This window comes from Equus przewalskii, chromosome 13 (genome assembly GCF_037783145.1).
Source record: "Equus przewalskii isolate Varuska chromosome 13, EquPr2, whole genome shotgun sequence".
Lineage (NCBI taxonomy): Eukaryota > Metazoa > Chordata > Mammalia > Perissodactyla > Equidae > Equus > Equus przewalskii.
This window is the reverse complement of record NC_091843.1, coordinates 17,160,828-17,171,070: the sequence shown is the minus strand read 5'-3', so window position 1 is coordinate 17,171,070 and position 10,243 is coordinate 17,160,828.

The following is a 10,243-nucleotide window of genomic DNA, read 5'->3' as shown; positions in this document are numbered from 1 at the left end:
ACACACACACACTCTGTGCTGAGGGAGTAATGAATATATTCATCACATTCTATGATTTTTCCCATGTTTTTATATCTTTGGGGACTTTTAATTTTTCTCTGGCAATCTATTATTCAATCTCAGTTGTTTTCATCTTCCTCGGAAAGCCATCCCTGGTACTTCCTTCACTGGAGGCAATCACACTTTTCTTTAAACTTTCTCTAACCTTTATTTATGGGCACCTTAATGAATTTGTTTATTGAATTATTATTCATTTATTCCCAAAATGAATTTCCTGTTGAGAGATTACTTTTCATTTGTCTTGTGTTTCTTGTGTGTAGTAGCCTTGGGTTTAAGATTGTTTAGACATTCAACAAATATGTTCTAGGTTAAAGTCTGCCTTTCGTAGATACAGAAATCCTGAGTAACTACTACGCATGTGGAAATAAAGTGAATTCAGCTTATGCAGTAAGAGTAAAACCATGATATTTGTTATTAGTCATTTGCCAAATCCCACCTGCAAAAAATACTGTAACTTGACAAAACAAAAGGAAATAAAGCATAGATTCTTAGTGAGATTGCCATCACTCTTAGGAATTCTCATGCTTTTTTCTTTGTGGCTGTGGAAGTCCATATGTATGACAGATATAATGCAGAATAAAGGATACAATAGAGTCAATAAAAAGCTTTATTGTCTAGAAAATTGAACTTGGGAGAAATGTGTCAATATACCACAGATACTACCTTCTTTATTGTTTTGATTTAGGCACTTTAAAAATAGTGTGTCCACTGAGCAACTCTGCTGCAATTTATGAGGGGTTTTGGTCTTTATTCTTTTATTCAGAATGCTGCTGGCCTTTGAAACTCCAGGGCCTTGGACATGTCAGGAAAGCAGCAGTATTTATTACCTGAGGAGGCAGCGCACTACGAGATCACTCTCAGCTCTGACAAACAGGATCACACCTGTGAAGGTACTTGAAAAAGTTAAAAGAAAAAAAAATTCTATTCATAATCCTGGTAATAATGGAATATGACATACCTTCCAGATTCAAGATTGCAGAAATTAGAAAATAGACTACATCTGCCATAAAGAAGAGACTTCAGGGGATATATTTATTATTCTGTTGAAAGTTATCGTTTCCTCCTCAGATTTCCTCACCTCCTTTCACAAGGCCGCTGAACTATCTAAAAATAACATAAATAAAAGTAATGTTCTAATGAATTAATTACTTCAGAAAAAGAATCACAGACCTCAGGGAATGTGTGAATTCAACTAGAGTCTAGATATTTGTGGGTAAGATCTTTGTTTTTCTTGTTTTCCCCTGTAGATCCTGCACATAAAACAGTGGGACAAACATGGTAGAATCTCAATATTTGGGCACTAACAAATATTTTATTGAATACTTAACCTAAATGTAAATGAAAATCACTGTATTCTTTCCAATGATCAAGTGGTCTTCACTATTGATATATCTATTATTATATATAATACAATATAATATAATTATGTGATACATAATTATTATATATAATAATGTTATCTATTGTTATATTAATATATTATTAAAATTATATATAATTTTAAAAGATTTTCTTATTGAAAGGACCTCTGATATTCCTCTTACCCAGATGTTCCAGTTGTTGAAGTTTGCTGCATTTTTCCTATTACCCAATCTATCTATCTCTATGTATGAATATATAGCCATTATCTTTCATCTCTTCCTGAACTTTTCAAGAGTGAAATGGAGACATATTGTCCCCTCCTTCCAAACGATGCAGTGTTTATATTCCCAAAACAAGGGTATTTTCTCGAATAATGATCATATGACCTTCCAAATCAGGAACTTAAATAGATACGATATTACCATTCAAGCCCAAGTTTCCATTCAAATTTTGTCAGCTGCCCCAACAATGACACTTCTCCCCTTCTGGGTCTGGTTCTTATCCAAGACTCCATGTTGCATTTAATTGTCAGGTCTCTTCTGATTCCTCCATCCTGAATCAGTTCCTCCGTGTTTTCCTGTCTTTTGTGTCTTTGACATGTTTAAAGGGAACAAGTCTTCCACTCTGTAGCATGACCTTCAACCTGGGTCTATTTGATGATTCTTCATGTCCTGACTCACGTCACACACTACTGGGAGTTGATCCACAGAAATGATGTTGCGCACTTATTGGTGCACCACCTCAGGAAACACTTGATGTGGAAAAATCCTTCCTCTGGTGACTTTAACCTTAATCACTTGGTGATACTGGGCTCTGCCAAGTTCCTCCACTATACAGTCACCATTTTCCCAGTTTAATTGATTAGTATATTGTAGGGAAGTATTTCAAAAAGATTTCATCAACCCATTCTTCAAGCCACCACCAAATGACTTTAGTATCCATTGATAGCATCTACTTAATTAACCAAGATCTCTAACAGTTGCTAAGTGGCAATTCTCTATTTCCATTATTCCTTCAAAATTTGTTGGCATTTTATTGTGAAGAAGAATTTTAGCTGTACATATATTTATTTATGTAGCTATAATAGAATACATATAGTCTATCCATAATAGAACCTATAATTCTATTCATTCATTCATTCACTCCTTCATTCATTCATTATTATTAGCATAATATCCTGGGTTCCTTTCTTATTCAATGGGATTTTAACTTATTGTTATATATTTTGATGTCAAAATCATCCCATTCAAACAGCTTCTATGTGCTTTAGATATGTCCCCCAGCATTCACTGAGCATTTGCCTTAATTTTAGGCACAATGTGATATTCAAGGCTCATCTCTCAATTTCCCTGTTCTAGTCCTAGAAAAGGTTAGTTCTCCAAGAAGCCCTGACAACAGCATTAAGTGACGACAGCATTAAGACATCAAGGTCTTGGCACTCACTGTACTCATTGGTACAAGACTGTCATTGCCCTATCAATGCACAGAGCTTGGATTCACAGGTATATAAATGCGTATACAGCTACAACTATTTATCTATATATATAGTTTTGTGTATATATTACAAACTTATGAGTCCATACTGAAATCTCCAATTTTAGTCCAACACTCCATATTTCCTTACATTCTTTACCTTTCTTTGTTAATATCATCTCTTGTTCCAGAGGCTTCATACTATTCTGAATACATTTACTTATTTGCTCAATGAAACCAAACTCTAGTCATGCAGGCCATCTCTTCTGCCATCTCCAACCTCCTCCCATCACTCCCATTGTTGGTCATCAAATCTTCTAGTCTGCTAGCAGTGTTATCTCTAACCCTTTCCCAATGCTCTGCATCTCTGGCCACCATCCATCTTGCCGTCCCACCTCATGCAGTTCTCCAACTCCCTCTTCCCTCACCACATCACATTCTAGGCATCATATGTTCTCCTCTACACAGGGAAGAGAAAGGAAAGAAAAACTCGTAAATGAATTTTTCACAGCATTTTTTCCCACTGAAGAGTTCTTCAAGAAAGATTCATTAAAAATAGTTGATGCTGTACATTCTTAGAATACCAACATAAAAAGAAAGGAAGAGGGGAAAAAACATAGCTCTTTCTGTTTGCTTCCTGGGTTACATATTTAAATTTGAGTCATTTAAATTTGAGTCACTTGTGCCTAAGATTTTATCTCTTTGTAGTTCTATCCCCAGAAAAAAATTAAAAGATGTGTATTGTAAAATTCAAGACCTGCCATTTGTAAACCCTGGTATTAGAACTAAAAATGCTGTGGTGCAATACTCATTATATGAACAGTTGTAGGTTTCTTTCTAGAGAATATTCATGTAAAAGTTTTCAAATTTTTAATTCAGTAAAAGTGACTATATATTATATGCAAAGCACAGCCCTTACATAACAGCATATGTAGGTGGGGCATATTTGCTGTCACCATTCAACGTAAGAGAACACTTAGCCCAAGGGATCGAAAAGTTTCCTAAGGTCTCCTAAGAATCAAATTCTTCCAATTTCACTATATCATGCTCCTGACTTTAAAATAATGTGAAACATAGACCTAGAGAATATTTTACTTTTTTCTTCCAAAAATATACTGTACTGTGGTAAGCTCTTCATGGACGACTTTAGCCACAAACAATAGAATATCTCAGTTTAAGGGTTAATCAGTGGGGACATATATGACCTCACACAACAGGAAGCTCAGTGTCAATAACTGTGAAGGATCTGAGATTTTACTCTACCTGCAAGCCAAAAAATAAGCCTGCAGCAGTTTCATGAGTGCACGTGAACACTAGACTCTGGGAGAAAAACAAAGGCTTATTACTCACAGCAATAATGATGGCCAGAGATCAGCTTTTTGCTCTGATTCCATGAGTCCAGTTTCCACAGGGAAACTCATGCCTGTACATAAAGCTGGTTGCGATACAGGAAAGGAACTCTAAGCTTAGGAAACTGGAATCTTTTAATAGGTTGTAAGCTTCCCTAAACTTTATCTTGGAGGTAAACATTATCTTTATCACACTCAAAAGTAAACCAACCAGCTCTTTGTTGCAGAAGGAGCCTCTATTTTCCAAGCCTGCTCATTATACAAACATCCTTGAAAAGATAGTCAGGAACAAAGGCAGTCAGTACCACTGCTTGCAAGATGTGCAGAAATGTAAAAGAGCCATGTGAAATCGTCTCTCAATGCCCAGCTGCAGGTGGATTCTAGAGCTGGTTGTGCAAGTCAGCAATATCATCATGGACCCAGGTGCTCGGGATGGTAGTCCTCTGTTGTCCTCAGCAAATTGGAGATGTTTTTACTCATGATTGTAAGATGTTTGCAGCAGTTTCTTGGTATCATTTTGACATATGACCATATCTTATGAAAAAGAGGGATGCTTCTAATCTTGCATCTTTTTTGTTGGTGAAGTCACTTTGATAGATTTACCTGCCTGTTCTTTCGTCCAGGATCAGGTCACACATTCATGCCTAATCAATGGCCACCAAGGAGTACGAGACCTATCATCATTCTCCCCCTCTTTTCTTTTCTGAATGATGTGAGGGTGAACATCCAAATAAACAGCACTTCTGTAACAAAGAAGTAGGTAGATGGGGCAACCAACTGAGACTGCCCAGGGACTGGATTCCAAGGACATTTCTACTTCCCTGCTCTGTAAATTTTAAACATTTCTTTTGCAGCATAGAGATGGAAAATGGTCTTTCTCTTCCACCTAGAATTATGGAATAAGAGCAATTGCAAAGCCTTCACATTTGTGGAAAACCAGTTGGGGCTAAGTGGGACACAGTTTCATCCTATTATCTGAGAGTCTGTAATTCTTACTCAATTTGTAGGGTTGTAATTCAGAGGTTTGTTTTCTTTTCACCCTGAGGATTAGATGATGAGCATCAGCATTACTGTCCCTTTAAGAAACCCTTCCCAAGCTTCCATTTTAAAGTGTTCCTTCTTATTTATATCTTGAAAAAATATATGAGTAGGACTGCTCTTTAAAATCAAATTTCTTTGTGTTCCCTTGAGAGTTTATCATTATCTTCTTCATCAAGAAGTCATCTCTTGAATTACCAGAGAGCCAATTAGCATGATTCCGAGAGCAATTTGTATTTGAATGGTCTCTAAATATGTATTCTATGGAAGGAAAGTGACAGATATCTATTTGATTAATTTAATTACTAAAGGTGAAACTCCAAGAAACAGAATACTTTCCCTCCACTACAGGGGCTCTTCTTTTTCTCGAGGCTAAACTTTTAAATCCAAGAGCACTCAAACATGTATCCTGCTGTGATACAATGGGATCTTATGAAAGTGGGTTACTAAGTATTTCTAGAAGCCCAAGGAAGATTCTTTATTCTTCTAACTCATAGAGCCTCAACTGAATATAATAAAGGTCTTTTATTGTTATTTGAAATAATGTGTTCTCATGTCTCCCTTCCTTAAGGGAAGTAAATACATTAAACATTCTACGTAGTTTCAAGAATATGATTTGAATTATGTCACGTTTGGTTTCTAAACAGAGCACCTTTCAGTCTTTTATCTCTGCCACTGATTCAAATGTTTCTTCAACCGGTTTTTGTAGATTTTTTTTTATCAAGATTGTACCTTCTATCAAAAATTCAAAAAATAAATGTGTCCTAGTTCACACCTACATGCCTATCTACTTTATCGAAGGGGAAGGGGCAAAATTAGAGTCCTAGTCCAGTCTCATGAAATATACTGCTCATATGGAAATAGAAGGTTGAATTTAATTGAAGTAAAAGAGGAAATTCTACCATGTGCAATAATGCCTTTTTCTTTTGAATTTGTGCTCTAGGACGTCAGTAAAACTTTAATAGATGAATGATAACAAAGCAGAGGTAGTGTTCACCACTAGGCCACGCCAAATTCATTTTGGGAACCAGGTGGAATCCAAATAGAAATAAACAAACTACACTTTTCCAAAAGTAGGCTATTTTCACATACGTTTCTAAGCTATCTAATCATTATTTTCTAATTAAACTATTTATTTATTAAATCCTCCAGATATGCAACACCATCACACGCTTTTCCCCTCAATCTGTGTATTCAGCCTTTGCCGTAATTTGATGGAGGTAGTGATACTTTCTACCAAAAATCCTCATGAGTACTGATTCTTGGATACTTTCTCTTGCATGAGATGATGTATTTCATACACTTGAAAGGAAAAAGTTTCCTAAAAGGATAAAGTCAGAAGTAGGAGTCTTTGAAAAGGAACATAGATGTTGGGCTAAGGCAGCATGGATGAAACTGAGTTCTAATTCTCCTAATTCTACACTGACTGATTTCTCCCAGAAATATAGTTGGCAAATGGAGGTGATGAGAGTTGTGGATGGTATATAAATGGTAGCAAAAACCATTATTACAATAATGAAGAAATGTACCTCCAACCATCTCAACAAGAAAACCCTGATAAAAATGTAACTTCTCAGCTAGGAACCTCACTCAAACATATTTTAAAGTTCCTCAAAAAAGGTTGCAAAGTAAGCACTCTATACTTAAAAGGTGGTATTGTTCAAAATCTCCTTAGATTTTAAAGTGGTAGGAGGTTGGTACAAGAACTCATGAGGCTGGATATGCACTTCTGTTCTTTTAATTTTAGAGATGGTAACAGATCCTAAAGGTGTTATTGTTTCCCAGGGAAATAATGATTTCCTCTGAAATTGAGACTATGCAGATTTTCCTTGATGCTGTGATCATTGGTTCCTGAGCGTAAATGATAGCACTTCAGTGAAAATGACCCTGATCTCAGTCACAATGCTCTAAGTGAGCATACTGCTGAACGCCACAGTGCACTGTTTCTCAGCATCTTCTCAATGCCAGGAATGGTGGGCCCTGGGAGAATGGAACCCCTTGACTACAAATATGAAGAGAGGAGTAGACTCTGTGCTCTTATCCTGGGATAGTGATGCGTCTGCAAAGTGGCAGAGAAATCAAAAGCATCTTTAGCATGGAGCCAGCTGAGTGTTAGTGGGAGAATCAGATTAGATCAAAGAAGTGTCTGCATTCTTGTACTCTTATGAAAAAGTAGTTCTTTAAAAAATTAGTGAATGGCAAGTTTTTTTAAATTTTAATTCATGGAATCGGTTTCTTCAAACATGGCCTTTCTATTGATGTAATAGTCAACATGCCTTTATCTCCTATGATTGTTCATGGAATTGGCATTGTTCCATGAATAAATACTAGTGGCCTTTTACTAGTCAAAGAAGTTACTAATGCAGTAGTTTGTGCCTTTTTGATATCTGCTCTTGACGGTTCCAGAAGACTCCAATTTAGCTTTCTTGTATCTCATTTTATGCCCTGTCCCACCCACTTCCCCAAATCAGCTTCCCTCTGCCATTCTCCACATGGATGCTAAAGAGGTCATTCAAGAACACAAATTTGATCTTATTTTTCCTTGCTTAAAATTGCTTATTAGTCCCACATTGCCTAGAGTATAATGCTTAAGATCTTTAGATTGGCATAAAAACCCTTTCATAGTTTGGCCTTTGTCTACCTCTCCAAATGTGCAATCTGTCCCACGACCACATATCCACCCAAAAGACCATCTCATTTCTATTCTCTAGCTATATCAAAGATGCTGAATTTCTCAGGAAACATCATATTGCTATCTCTTTTCATTTATTACATTTTCTACCTGTCTTGTATTTCCATTTCTTTCCTATTTAAACAACTCCTATTCATCCCTCAAAATTTAACTGAGCTTCTTTTGGAGAGACTTCCACGACATACTCAGAGTCAAGAACTTTCTCTTTTATTTTCCCAAGACTTCAGCATTTTGCACAGTGTCTGGCACATGGTAATTTCTTAATAGTTATTTTATTTATGCATGTATTATTTATGACAGTAATTTTCAGGATCTTTAATGAGCAAAAGTGCCTGCAAACCTTTAAGAGGAATGTGGAATATACAGAGTGTATCAGGAATTGCATCCAATTGCTGGTAAGTAACAGAGATCTGGCTACAATGGCTTAAACACGTGTTTCATATTCTCACCAAAATCAGTTAAGACATAGATATACCAGGGCTGATGTGGTAGTGCCACACAGTAAATTGAAGTTTCATCTACAGGTTTTTGTAGTGTAAGCCCTGACAATTGGCTTTTCTTTTTGTAATGTAAGTGCCTAACTTAAGCTTTGATTGCAGAGGCATCCACTTCAAAGATGGCTATCTCAATGAACACACTGCCAGTCCCCCCTCAGGCTGTTTTGTTTTAGAGAACCTGATTGATGTTGATAACTGAGCAGTCAGGCTGGCTTTTTTCCCTTCTCATGCTTTAAATTCCCACGCTTACGTTTTAAATTCACTAATGCAGAGTGAGCCTTCATTAACCATTGGCCCCCATTCTCGACCCCAATAAAAGCAGAACCGGATGCCTGTACGCCCGAGCTCTCTCTGTCTCTACCTGCGACCTCCCTGTGTGGCCTCAGATGTGCCGTGTAATTGCCAGGACTTGTAAGTAATAAACTTTATTTTCAAAGTTTCCTGATGGTTATTGCTGAAGATATTGATAGGCTGAGACTGGCGCAAAACGGTTTTATTATGCTAATTTTGTGGATTTTATTCTAAAAGCAACCCAATGTCACCAGATTGTGAACTACTGGAACTCCAGTCATCACACAAAACCAACAAGCATAAAAAGTAAAACAAAGAAGTGGCAGAATGGGTCCCCTCCAAAATTTCTTACAGCCCTCTCCAAAGAACTTTCTTCATAGTACAATCCAAAATTAGATTTACGTTTCATTGGCTTCCTCAATGAAATATAGGCTGGGAAATACACACACACACACACACACACACAATGTATTAACCTGGTTATAATACATTATATTAACCTGGTTATACCCCTTCCCCAATTAAAACTAAACAGGGTTCTTTTACTAAGAAAGAAGAGATATGGATAAATAAATTCTGCTGGAGGTTTTTCACACTATGAAATCTTAATTTCATAAAACATTAGCATTTCAAGAAACACGCGTTGTTTGCAACACAGTTTTCGAAATACTGGTCTAGACAATCTTTTAGACATTTTGTCCCAGTGTAAGACTGTGTCATTACTTACTAATTATGTAAGGAGTGAATTTCAGATCCCTTCGGATTTGATGTTCTATTATTTTATTAGATCAGAATCTGCCTTGTTAGTTCAGATAATCTTTTGTTTTCCCTTCCCTTTGACTTGGTGCATTTATGAAGCATTTTCTCTAGGATGATAATAATACTTTCCCTTTAGAGATATTTTCCAGAAACTCATCACTTTCCTTCCAAAGGACCAAAGTCTAGAGGCACCTGGAATAAAGCATGGGTCAGCTATATTTTCATGCTAGATGACCAATTTAGGCACTTCTGCCTATCTTATTGTGTAGACATTGTACATCTGCTGTCTGCTACGGGATCCACTGGAAGAAAAAATGTTATGTGCTGTATTTCAGATGCTATATAAAGCCAGGCTTTTCAAACAATGCAGATAAAAACCACCAATCAGTTTGTCCCATGACTGAACCTAGCAATCTCTGGGATACCACAATTCTCTGTCAACTGAAGACAAGGCTGCCTGCTTTATAAGGGAAGAACATCTGCAGCCTAAAGATGCTGCTTTAGAATACAGGCTGCATATTCTGCAGAGATCCTGGCTCTGAAGCCCAATAGTTCCAAGGTTCAAATCCTGGCTCAGGCACAGGCTAGCTGGAAAATCCCAGGCAAAGAACTTCACCTCTCTGAGCCTGAATTTCCATCTCTGAAAGGAGCATTGAAGCTTTTGCAGAGTAAGTTTGAAGTTTAGAAGTATGTAAAGCATTGAGCATAGTTCTTGGCACACT